Raw genomic sequence first — 14,418 nt, 5'->3', positions numbered from 1 at the left:
GTACTCTCGCACCCCTCCTCTGGCTTGTCTTATATCTTCTACTCATTTGTATAGTAACATAGTAACAAAGACAGTATGGTCCATCCATTCTGCCCAGTAAGATGGCATGATTTATACTTGTCACTCCATCCAGATTATATCCTTCTGTTCCTTTGTTTAGGGTTGTGCCCCAACTAGGTTTACCATAAGGTACCAGAAAAAGGAGGACACATTGATCCAGTCCGTGTTTTGCTTCCATTGAAAACAATGGAATTAAAATCGACTGGCTCAATCTGTCCTCCTTTTTCTGGAGCCATATGGTACCCTAGCCCAACTCCATTCAAGTTACACTCCTTTATGCATTTTTTGAACAGTGAAAGTCCAACCTCTTACGCTTTAGGGATCCTCTGTGTTTATCCCAAACCTTTTTTACTTCAACCACTGTTTTTGTCCCTACCACTCCAAGAGGGTATTCCAGGCATTTGCCAGCACTGTGCCCTCTAAACTTAGTGGGAGTCCTCCACCTACAGTTCTGCCAGTGGGGGGTGCTGTTTTAATACCACATTTTCAATAGTGAGGGACAGACAAACTTTGCAGGACTCCATAGAACCTGCTTGTCCCTAGTAATTGAAAGCACAATATTGAAGTACCATCACCCAATGCAGAGGTAAGTGGGCAGCACATGTAAATGCACAATTACCACCGAGTTACTGCCACGCAAGCCACTTCCCTCAGAAATGGCTCACCCTCAGGGCAGGACTATCGCCGGTGGCTGCGTTGGGCCGGCGACAATCCCGAAAAAGTGAGTGGTAAGCTAATACGTTGGGCTTACCGCCACTCTATAAAAGGGCCCCTTAGCACACAACTTGCATAGCACACAATTGCAAGGATGTGTTTTCATGAGTAGGGAGTGGGCTGAGCATGGGTATGTCCCACAATTATGTGCACATGTTATAGAATAGTGTCATAAACATTTACATCTATGGCATAAGTGGGTGTACCTAAAAGTTGTCACGTATGGTGATATATAAAAAAAATTCCCCTCCTGATTTCCCCTATTGTTGCATATATGTCATACTGAATGGTTTCTGATCTTTAAGCAAATTGTTATACTGTATTAGACAAAGGGAACTTGAGTAAACACATAAAACAGTGTTAAGGAATAAATCAGTTCCCATGGGCTTCTTCACATTCAGCACACACACTAATCGGTAGTGCCACTTTGTAAAAGGAACCCAAAGTTATCCAACATCTTTATAACCCATGTGAAAAAGTAAGTGCCCCCTAAACTTAATAACTGGTTGCACCACCTTTAGCAGCATAATTGCAAACATTTCTATAATTTGATATCAGTTGTTTATATTGCAGAAATGCTTTAACTCAGAAACATTCATAGGTTTTGTGTATGAACTGCTCATTTCAAGTCCTGTCACAGCATCTCTATTGGGTTCAAGTCAGGACTTTGATTAGATCTGTCCAAAACTTTATTTGTTTTTCCTCTGTCATTTAGATATGCACTTGCTTTTGCTTTTATATTATTGATTATTGTCTTGCTGCATAACCTAATTGCAAATTAACTTTAGCTCACAGACAGATGACTGGTCATTCTTAAGAATGTTATGGTAAAGTGAAAAATTCATAGTTCCTTCAATAATGGCAAGTTTTCCAGTTCTTGAGGCAACTAAGCATCCTCACACTATCTTACTACCACCACTATGTTTGACTAATATTCTTACCGTGGAATGTTGTATTTGCTTTACACCAGACATAATGAGAACTGTGTTATCCAAAGAATTCCACTTTTGATTCATTTGTCCATAAAATATTATTCTGAAAGACTTGGGCATCATCAATGTGTATTTTTGCAGCAGTGAGACAAGAATTGTATGTTACTCTTGGATAACAACATTTTCTGCCTTTCTACTCTCCCATGAATTTTATTCTTCCCAATCTCTTTCTTAGCTCAGGCTAGAGAGGCTTGCACTTCTTTGGATGTTCTACTACTACTACTACTTACTACTACTTAGCATTTCTATAGCGCTATTAGACGTTCGCAGCGCTGTACACTTGGATTGTTCTGGGATGTTTTGTGACCTTCCGGATTAGAATTTACTGTACCCTTAAAGTAATTTTGGCAGGTCAGTCCACTGCTTATATCTAAGATAAGCAGCATAAATGTATTGTACTTTTTTTTTAATCTTGCCAAGTACTTGTGACCTGGATTGGCCATTGTTGGAAACAGGATACTGAGCTTGATGGACCTTTGGTCTGTCCCTGTATGGCAACACTTCTGTACTTATGTAGTCACTCCTTGGAAGATTCACCACTGTTTGGTGGCATCCTAGAACTTTAGAAAAGGCTTTGCAACCCTTTTCAGACTGATATGTTTCAACAGCGTTTTTTTTTTAATCTCTTCTGGAATTTCCTTTGATTGTGGCATAGCATTCTTGTAGTAATTTTGTGGTGAGTACATCAAATACATGCTAAGGTTCAATATACAGTGAGATTTAAATTCAGTAGGGCTGGCTGTAATTCAACCTGGCTTCCTCAATCAGCTCAATCTAATTGTCAATTAAATAAGGTCAGTTGGTTGATTGGGTAACTAAGGAGCAATTACTTTCTCTCATGGGTGACATGAGTGTTGGATAACTTTGTTCTTAAATAAATGAAGTAATAATGTAAAAACTGTGATGTGTGTGTCTAATATTGCACTTTAAAAAAAATAGATCATAAACCATTCAGTGTGACATATATGCAATAATAGGGGCAATAAGGAGGGGGGGGGGGAGTTTTTCATATTCTCGACTTACACTAGTATTCTGTAACAGAATCTGGACATCCAGATCGTGTTACAGAATTCATGCCCAGTATGTTGACACCTAACTTTTGGTGTACTTTACAGAACTGCCCCTTTAAGATAGATTCTATATGGCACCTAAAAAAATGGCACTGAAAAAAACATGGTATTCTATAAACCACTGTTAAAATTAGGTGCAGTTTATTCAATGAAATTAGGTGCACAAATTGGGCGCACACCCAAATTTGCACATGCAATTTTTAGCACTTTTTATAGAACTTGAGGGTTAGTGTGCATAAAATAAATTTAGCATACATTAATCTCTAAATTAACATATTTGGATTATAATCCCATAACGGAATATACTTTAAGTGGTAAAGTACACATTTACATTGCTATTATTTTAGGGGTCCTTTTACTAAGCTGCACTGAAAAATGGCCTGCAGTAGTGTAGATGCGTGTTTTGGGTGTGCGCAGAATTATTTTCTATCGCACCTACAAAAAAAACTTTTTTTCCCAATATTGGACGTGCAGTAAAATGAAAATTGTCGTATGTCCATTTTGGGTCTGAAACCTTACCACAAGCCATTCACCTAGCGATAAGGTATCATGCGGTAACTGGCCGGTAATGGTCTAAGCGCATCAAATTCCACTTGACTTGCATAGCTGACGCACGCCAGAAAGTAAAAAAATATTTTTCAGATGCGCGTAGTACACGCCCGCCAAAATTTAAATTACTGCAAGGGTGGCAATTCCAATTTGTCTTTCCTTGGGTGCATGTAAACACCTATGTGGCTTAGTAAAAAGGCCCCTTACTAATTTATTGTGGATGTGCTTTGAAATGATGGTGCATATTTTGATAGTGGGTGTGCATAAGAGTGGAGTTTGGGTTGAGTGTGTATGGAACATGCCAGTATGTGTGTAGATTATAAAATACTGTGCACAATACTTGAAAAAAATATTGGTGTAGGCATTTACAGCAGCTCTAGGCTGCTATAAATATTTGTGACTATAACTTACACTAGCTTTTCACAAAGACAAAAGCCTAATTGTCTTTATAAATTAGCCTTAACACACAAGCTTGGCCCCACCCTCTTATAAATTTACCTCCTATGTTTAATTGCACATGTTAAAAAGCGTCCTGCATATTTTCTTGTATAATTACTATAACTTACAGTCACATCTCAATCTTGCATTCACACTTCACAGAATGTTTTTTACCTTTAAAATTTGAGATGACATTTTTTCAATAAATCAACCATGTCTCCAGAGCTTAGACAGCCTACTCGTTTAATCCAGTGCTTATCTTCAATTAGTCTACAGTGTTGGAAAACATCCTACATCAACAGTAAGTGTTCCAGATGGAGTTTTGAGTCTGTCCCACAAAATTTAGTATCTTGCACTGAAATTCATCTGACTTTTATTGAATGTGGTCGTAGTTTACCTTATCAGTATTCCATCCATCTTCACTTCCTGCTGTTACTGAACCAACTGTTAATCCATCTGTTCTCTTTCTATGTCTACTGTATGCATTCATTGCTCAGATTGTTTTTATAGTCTCTATACCTACTTATAGATGAAATCTGTTAACATCATATTAAGGTGCCGAATGTATGTAAAAATCATGCATTAGCATACAGTGTTAAAGAACATAAATGCACAGACTGCATACTACAGAGATTCCAAGCTCTAGAACCAATCTCTGCTTGAAGCTTCAGTTCTAGTCCATCTTTCTGCTGAAACTTTTTCTCTCAGCATTGGTTGCCTCAAGTTCCACTGCAGCTTTGAGTTTCCATTCAGTTTCAAGTTTATGCTGCATATTCTGGGTTCCCTTCCCTGTTTTGATGTTCAGTTTCCTTTCCCTGCTTCAAGTTCCAGTTACAGTCTCTACTTTATGTTTCAGTCCCACTGCTGCTTCCAGCTCTAGCTCCTGATCAAGTTCCTGACCTAGACTCCAGATTGGCCCTGCGTTCAGTATTCTGCTCCAATCTTTGTTCTAATATATTGAGACTCATCTTCCTAAGTCAAACTCAAACTCATCTTTATGACTATGGTAAAGTCCTGGTTAACCTACCTTCATTTGTCTGGCATTCCAGAGTAACCAACAATTGGTAATCTGGGCTCTGCCCACTCCCTCCTCCCTCTCAAATGTCAGGAAACGCCACACCTCCCACAAACTCCCCGAAAGCACTTCCTGACTCACCTCTAAGTGTATTCTCCCCCCCCAGGTCTATATTCAAATTCCTGGTGTGGGGCAGGAGTGATCCTCAGTCACTCCTACCCATGCCAGCTATGTTTTCAAAATGGCTGCCATGAACTCAGGAGGATTATTCCTGCCCTTACCTCACTGCTGGACCACCAGGGCTTTAAAGGTAGACCTGGGGAGCCTACACTTGGGTGTATAGAAGGCACTTGGGAAGTGGTTTGGGAGTGGGGAGGTTACTGCTGTATGTAGGAGAAGGGAGGAAGAGATGAGCTAAGTGTGGTGGAGGAGGGATGCAGTGTACAGCAGTGTGTAGAGTCTCAGATTATCTAACTTTTCAGTTTTTCTACAACCTGTTGGTCTCATTTACATTGGATAATCGAGTCTCTACTGAATTACATGTTTGGGAAACCATCCAAAACAGTCAGTGACTCTTCTGGGCAAGAGAAATCCTTACTTGCTCTTGCATCACCCACTTTGAAGCATAGGCAGTAGAATGGGGTGGGTCACAGGGACAATGACCCCACCAATATCTTGCCCATTACAGCATCAACAACCTAAGAGCTTGGGAGATTGGTTTGTTTGGCCTCTTCAAACAAAAATATGTTCTTCTGCCCCCTGTTTCACATATTAAATGACTATGTGATTTGATACCTAGCTAAATATCTCATGTTCAGTACTGAGGAACCTCCGTAAGTTCATATGTGTACATATACCAATGGTATAGATGCCATATTACTACCATCTAGTTGTGTACATGCAGATCTTTCTCCTCCACTGCCTCCTTATAACTAATACTCCATGGTCTAGTAACTTCTCTTATTGTGGGAGAGATTGAATAACAACACCACATTCATCATCTGAGATTTAGACTTGGAAGAGTGTTGTGGGCCTGTGAGCTAAGGACAAGAGTGTCAGGTCATGTGGGAAAAGCTCTTAGACACTGACCAAATTAGGAACAAAGTATGACACAGTGAAAGTAGGGGCAAACTAGACCATACAGACACTTCATCTCAAACTAAGTTCAAGCTCTGTCACCATATCGCACAATATGCCAGCTGCTAAGGAGAGCAAAGTAAAAGGCAAAGGCTTATCCAAGAACTCATGACTACAGCATTTGCTTTGTCAGGAGGGGAAAGCACACTCAGATGTGGTGATATAAAAGGCTTTAAATTGGAGTCCTAGATAATGTAATGCCCCTAGTGGTGAGCTAGTGTTACTATAGTTTTGTTGAACTATATCACAGTGGATCCCTTTTACAAAGGTGCATAAGGGCCTACACGCATTTAGCGTGCACCAAATCGGTATTACCGCTCGACAAACACATGCCCTCTGGGCAGTAATTCTGAATTTGGTGCATGCCAAAAACACAGTTATTTCCTGCGTGGACCAGGTACATTTTAATTATTTATTTATTAACCCTTTACAACAACTTAATGATCCCTATGGTTCAATATTCAAAGAGTTTGTGATCATGACTACAAGTAATTTGTGCTCACTAAAGCCAGCCCTGTACCATGCATTAAAGAATAGGGCTTTAAAACCTCTAAAACAACCTAGGGCTATCTCACAGTGGCCAGGTAACTTATACTTGAAAGTGTTAAAGTTCACCTATAACCTTGCTACTTTACTCTTGCATGCAGAAGATTATCAGGTTGAGCTTCTCCTCTTTTATAAACATTCATTTATCCCAGGAATGACATCTCTTTTGTGAGTCAATAAAGATGAGCCTGCATACTGCATGTCACACATTCCCAGTGGCTCTATGTCACACTTGACAGTCCTACTAGATGATTCATGTACCAATAAGGACCTTGCCCAGAAATAAGACCCTAGCATACCTGAATGTAACTTGCTCTGTCAGGCACTTATTTATTAAGCTGTGGTAAGCACTAGAATGTGCTTACTGCAACTTTAAAGGGCTTACCGTGGGATGTGCTGAGGTGGTAAGTTCCAAATATGCACCATATGCTACATGTTTTAATATTTTACTGGGAGGGGGTGTGTTTTGGTGCAGAGAAAGGGAGTTTCTATGCTAATCAGTTAGCACATCTACTTTGCTGCATGTTAACTGATTAGCGCAGGATTAGTGCTTGATCTCTTAGTCCTTTCAAAATTGGTAGCAGTAAGGGCTCACCCAATAATTTTTGATAATGCACGGGAGAAAAGAAGACAAGTGAGAAATTGACCATGGACTCCAGGAACAGGAAAGCCTTGATACTTTAAGGACAATTTGTTTCTGAAAAGATTCAATACAGCCGAAACACAGTGCTGTATCAAGTCTTTTCATCAATAAATCATCCTTAAAGTATCAAGATTGTCCTTCCTGTTTCTGGAGTCCATGGTCAATTTCCCACTTGTCTTTTTCTGTCATTATATCCAATGGGATTTCAGAGTTCTCCACCTTGGTAGATTTCTGCTGGAACATTAGCACGGGACTATTAATTTGGAAAATGAAAAGTAGTCCATTTTCCGACAGCAGTAAAATGGTCTTAGCATGCAGGAAAGATCCGCATAAGGGCACACTCTTTAACACAGCTTTATAAAAAGACCCCTTAGCCATTTCACACCTGACTACTGCAATATAATTTATGCTGGTTTTAGAAATACTCCGGCCGATATACAGCACTATTTAATTGGCCAGCTCCTGGCCAGTTAAATAGCACTTAGCCAGCTAAGCGCTAATATTTAGTGTGATATAGCCGGTTATCTTCACTGAATATTAGTGCTTAGCACATAGCAGCTAACTAGCTGTATTGAATGATATAACTGGCTAGCCACAAATATTCAGCACTTCACCGGTAAAGTTTAGCAGCCAAATTAGACCGCCTAAATAGCAGTCCTAACAATGGCCACTGAATGTTAACTTGGGCAGTTAAGTTTAAGCCGGCCAAAAAAATGGATATTCAGTGTTAATCACTGCAAATGGTCCAGCATTGAATATCTGGGCTCAACACAAATCACGGCATATAGCCGACCTGCCTCCTACAGGCTAAATATTAGCTGGACTGACTTTAGGCTTCTACAGACAGCACAGAATTCTGCCATTAAGCTCCTGTCTGACACACATAGGTTTGCTCATGTAACAGCTGTACATATATATATATAAAACAGAACCGGGAGTGGTTGGAAGAGTTCTACAGCCTGTGCTCTGAAAATGGCAGATGCAAATCAGGAAGAACAAAAAAAGCACCAAGGGTCTTCAAAAAAACAAATCTAGAATGGACCCAACACTGTCCGTGTTTTGGCGAACAGTGCTTGCGTCAAGGGTCACGATGGATAGCAAAGGAATGTGCAGCAGTGTTGTGATACTCAGTGCTGTAATATAGAGCAATGTAATGCAACGCCGTGTGGTCCCTTTGCACACAGTTAAGCAGTGAGAATCTCTATTGAACAAACGCACTCCTTCAATCACGGAGTCAATCTGCAAATCAAGGTCAGGTATACACAAAAAGTAGCACATATGAGTTTATCTTGTTGGGCAGACTGGATGGACTGTGTAGGTCTTTCTATGCCATCATCTACTATGTTACTATATGTAATACATACCCATTTACGTACACACATACACAAAGTTGGTTGCACACAACTAAGTGATCTCTTCATCCATCAGTATGACAGAGGGCCCAGATCCATCAATCCTAAAATCTCAGTTTACTGCACAAAATGGAAGGAGTTCCAAGGGAGCCAGTTTCCACAGTGGACATAGCACAATACAGAAGAAAAGGCTGCTCTATGATATGCATACTACTGTCATCCCTTACAACATGTGGAGCCTAACTTAAATCAGAGAAACTTTTTCTTCACTCAATGTGTAATTAAACTCTGGAATTCATTGCCAGAGAATGTGGTAAAGGTGGTTAGCTTAGCTGGGTTTAAAAAAGGTTTAGATGGCTTTCTAAAGTAAAAGTCCATAGACCATTATTAAAATGACTTGGGGAAAATCCACTGCTTATTTCTGGGATAAGCAGCATAAAATTGAACATTTTGGGGATCTTGCCAGGTATTTCTGATCTGGATTGGCCACTGTTGGAAAGAGGAGGCTGGGCTTGATGGACCTTTGGTCTGTCCCAGTGTGGCAATACTTAAGTACTTATGTAATGATCAAGGTGAAAAGGCTTAGCATAAATGGCTTTGATCACAGAACATGACTTGAACTCTGGAGCTAAATACAGACCTCCAGAATAAATGCTGATACCTATACACTTGCAGTGCAGGAAGCACCAAATGCTCTAAAAAAAAAACACCCACATTTTCTTATATAGTAGTAACCAAAGGAAAGTAAAAATGTGTGAGTTTACATAAACCACAATGTTGAAAAGAAAGAGAGACTGACTGTATAGACCTACAAGCATGTTATCCTACTAGGAAATAGTTCACGAGTGCTACAGAGGGCAACCACCATCCTACCTTAAAAGTATTACTTACCAGAGTAAACCACAGCCTCCGCTTCCTTTCCTGTGAGGTTGCAGCACTGATCATCTAATTTGTTTTCTTTTAAATCATTTATTTATAATTTTTCATTTTACAAGGGTCACTTGCAAACAGTAATACAGAGATGACTGCACATTAATACAAGATAAGAAGAAAACAATCCCAACTAGATATATGGATTATATACAATCTTTCTCTTTCTTAGACCACAAAGTGGTGATCAATTAAACAGTAAACAGAAAAAAGAAAACATGGTATTAACCTGATTATCCCCAGATATTACTCATCTAATTAGATATCTGCCCTAGCTATCTTATAAGGTCTGCCCCTCAACAATTCAGAACAGACCTCACGAGGCACCTGAACTACATGCTACAAAATGGCCTCTTCCTAAAAGACAAAGGAAATATCTTACTCACTCCTTTACCCAAAGACGCAAAGAAAACTGCAAATGACCTAACCAATTATCACCCAGTGGCATCAATCCCACTGATAACCAAACTCATGCAAGGCACAGTGATGAAACAGCTCAATAACCACCTAAACAAATTCTCAATTCTACATGAATCCCAATCAGGATTTCGATCGAACTACAGTACCGAAACAGTATTAGTAACCTTAATGAATAAATTTAAACAAACAATTGCAACTGGTAACAGCATATTTCTCTTGCAATTTGACATGTCCAGTGCCTTTGACATGGTCAACCATGGAATACACATTCTGGAATACTTTGGAATTGGAGGCAACATTCTTAATTGGTTTAGAGGATTCCTAACAACAGGATCATACCAAGTCATAACTAAAGGGGCGACTTCAGCCCCATGGACACCCGAATGTGGTGTTCCCCAAGGATCTCCCCTTTCACCAACCCTCTTTAACCTAATGATGATACCTCTAGCCAAACTTCTAGACAATCAAAACCTCAATCCATACATATACGCAGACGACGTCACGATCTACATCCCGTTCAAACGTGAAATAAAGGAAATCACCAACGAGATCAACCAAAGCTTCCAAATCATGCACTCCTGGGCGGATCCATTTCAGCTAAAACTCAATGCAGAAAAAAAATGTCTTATACTTACCTCACAACATAATACAAGTACATTCTCCACCATAACCACCCCAAACTTCTCCCTTCCCGTCTCAAACATGCTGAAAATTCTTGGAGTCACCATTGATCGAAACCTCACACTTGAAAACCACGTGAAGAATACTACTAAGAAAATGTTCCAGTCCATGTGGAAACTCAAAAGAGTAAAACCTTACTTCCCAAGGGCCATTTTTCGAAACCTAGTACAATCAATGGTACTAAGTCACCTGGACTACTGCAATGCACTTTACGCTGGCTGTAAAGAACAGATCATCAAGAAACTTCAAACTGCCCAAAATACCGCAGTCAGACTTATATTTGGAAAAATAAAATACGAAAGTGCAAAACCCATAAGAAAGAAATTACACTGGCTCCCACTAAAAGAACGTATCACATTCAAGATCTGCATGATTGTTCATAAAATCATTTATGGAGACGCCCCGTCATACATGCTTGACCTCGTGGACCTTCCACCCAGAAATGCTAAAAGATCTGCCCGCACTTTTCTTAATTTACACTTCCCCAGCTGCAAAGGACTAAAATATAGACTAACACATGCATCCAGCTTTTCCTACATGAGCACACAGCTGTGGAATGCACTACCAACTCACTTGAAAACGATTAACGAAATAACTAACTTTCACAAATCGCTGAAAACCTATCTCTTCGACAAAGTCTATCACTAGAATCCATAACTAACCACAAAAAACACCACTCCTCCCTTATTCCGATTGTCTTCTTTCCATAATCGCTTGACTAGATCGACTTGTTAGCCTTGATATCTTTGTAACACCAATTGTATTTCTTGTACCCTGAAATGGTGATGCCATAACAGGTCTTTGTAAGCCACATTGAGCCTGCAAATAGGTGGGAAAATGTGGGATACAAGTGCAATAAATAAATAAATAAATAATTCATTATTCCACATTGATCATCTGGTTGGCTTCTTCAAGACCAAATATGGTGTATAGTCAATTCATTTCATTGAGAACATACTTATTGTCCAGATTTTAGTTAGAAATAATACATCTGATTACATTCTCTCTCTTTTAAAAACCAGAAATTATTTAACAATACATATACTTAAGTCTCTAATTCAAATCCCACTGATTAAAGTAATCCCAGTTTTCACAGGCTTCTCTCCTTTTGAAGTAATAATTAAGGAAATATTTCTGAGGAAAACTTTAGGAGTCATACCTGGAACTCTGGGGAAAACAATAATCTCGACATTAATCATCCACAATAATATCCACCTTATCATTCAAAGTTTCTGGTCCATTATCATTTTCAGGATCATAACCACTTCTAGCTTGTGTAGAACTTCATTTATTATATCAATTTTTCACTCTCAAAGGGTTCAGACAAATTGTCCATGTAACTCTCCAATAAGATTATATCTGAAACAAAGTTATTTACTACCGCTGTCAGGTCCCGAAGCGCCTTCCAGATGGCATTCAATGTAACCTCCATGGATACCAAAAACACCAAGGTGATCTCTCTTGAGGTGTTTAGGAGTGGTTCCGCCAATTCGGGTTCTGCTGTAAACGTCCTCCGTTTCAGCATATGCCTCTAACTCACTCCTCCACTCCTTTGGGCATGGTGGTTGAATAATTCGGGAGCGATGGTGTTGTTTTTCCAGGTCCAAGAGCATCAACGCTCCTTCGCCGGCGCTAATCAAAGAACTCACCAACCCTTTCATCTGTGGGCAGTTCAACGCGCAGCGTTCCCGCACTTGCTGCTCAGGAGACAAAACGCTGGCCATCAGCGGCTGACCGCCGGTTGTTCCCTTCCTCTCAGTTAAGGAAAGTGCAATTGCAGAGCGGGAATTTACATAAAGAAGACAAAACTTCAGAGGGCTGCTGGGCATACAAACTTCAGGTCACCATCTTACCACTTTCCCAGTTTGGGACACTCTTTGTCTGGTTTCTCCTCAGAGGCCTGTCTGATATGGGTAACCCTTCAGCATAGCCCTCTGAGTCATTGAAACGCAGAAGTCCCTCCACCACTACAAGGTGGTGTCCCTTCGGAGGGGTGATCATCTAATTTGGCTAAAGTAAAATCTATGAAAGATATGTCTGTACAGGGGTGACTATATATTTAATGCTATCTGTGGTCAGTAGTATTGGTGCTAGCTTTCAACATTCAGAGTTTCTCCTCCCAGGTCACTGCCTTTTTAGACTTGTTCAGTGGCAATATCAATGTGATAATGAAAGAGTGCATTTTGAATGGATTTCTGGGGTGGGTTCGTTGATCTCAATAGTCATATTTTTCCCTCTCTAACTTGCCCTATATGATAGATAGTTCCATTTTTCATCCTATTTGCTTCATCATCCTGGCCAGACGTTTTGAGATTTGACCCATCACTAGTTGCCTATCAAAAACCCATATCTGAAGGAGCCAGTTGGCACCATAATCACACCTAAAACATTTTCTGCTAATGTTAGTTCTCTATTTGACTACCTATGTGGAGGCCACAAGCCTCCTAACTAGGCTTCAAAAAGGCATACACCTAATATAGTCATTCCTTCTATTTATAGATCCCTGCAAATGCTCTTAAAGCCATGCAGCTTGTGATATTTGGTATTTTCAAATTTTACTATAGGTACATTGACAATTAAATGAATTTAGAATAAAATTTTTATAAAACCGTAATTATATTTAAAGCTTTACACAATCTTTTCCTTGACTATTTTCAAGTTGTTTTGGGTATTTATAGCTCTAATCGCTCTGTATGTTCTATGAATTAAGATTTGCTGTCTGTGCCATCCGTGAAAGTTTTACAGAGGGTGGAAACTCACTCCCATGCATTTTTCTCTGCAGCTACCTTTTATAGAACTCTTTGCTGCCTGACATGTGCTTACAGGTAGATTTACTACATTTTGAACAGAAGTTTAAGCATTTTTATTTGGAAAATTGTAAGTATTGTTAGTGAAGAGTGATTTGATTTCTCTTTTGAGAAGTATCATTTTGTGTTTGTGCTGTTGTATTGTTTTCTTTAATTTATTTTTCATTTTTCCATAATATTTCACGTCATATTATAAACCACTTAGAAACATGGATTGCAGCACATAAATATGTTTAAATAAATGCATAAGTTAAAACACATATACTAATTTTCATAATACATATTAACATTCATCTGTGTATAAGGATTTGAATATTCATTTACAGTGGCATTTATATATGAACCCACCAGATAATTACTTCTATATTTTGCCAATATTCAGAATATGGGCAATACGATTAGTAGTGCACTGAGGGGCCCCCAGTGTGCATCATTTCTGGTGCTATAAAAATGTCTATTTTTGTAGCACTGATGCTTACTCGGCTGTAATCGGTGCCCAGTTAGTGCCAGGTTAGCGTGGGAGCCCTTACTGCCACCTCATTGGGTGCTCCTCCCCAAACTGGTGTATAGCAAGTGGTACACTTACCGCATGGCCATGTTTCTCCTCAGAAAAATATAGCCTTTTACCCAATGTGGTAAAAGGGGGCCTCAGTGCATGTAAAAACACACACTAACACTAGCATAGGCCCCCTTTATCCGCAGCTTAGTAAAAGAACCTCTGAATGTGATGATGAAAAAGGGCCCTGTGGTAGCGATGGGGGCCATTTTTTTACTGCAGCTGGTAAAATCCCCCCCCCCCCAAAAAAAATGACCACACGGTAAGATAACTCTTACTGCATGGCCATGTGGTGCGGAGCACTTACCGCCACCCATTGAGGTGAAGGTAAGGGCTCCCATGGTAACCTGGCGGTAACCAGGCAGCACACGGTGATGCCTGATTACTGTTGGATTAGCGCCGTGCTACAGTGAAGCTTATTTAAGAAATTTGTATTGAATCATACCTAATTTACAAGGTGTACTAGGTCTGCTTTGAATCAATCATTTATATATTTTCTGGAAATGAC

The sequence above is a fragment of the Microcaecilia unicolor genome, chromosome 1 (genome assembly GCF_901765095.1).
Source record: "Microcaecilia unicolor chromosome 1, aMicUni1.1, whole genome shotgun sequence".
In the NCBI taxonomy this organism is placed as follows: Eukaryota; Metazoa; Chordata; class Amphibia; order Gymnophiona; family Siphonopidae; genus Microcaecilia; species Microcaecilia unicolor.
This window is presented reverse-complemented; position numbering follows the sequence as displayed.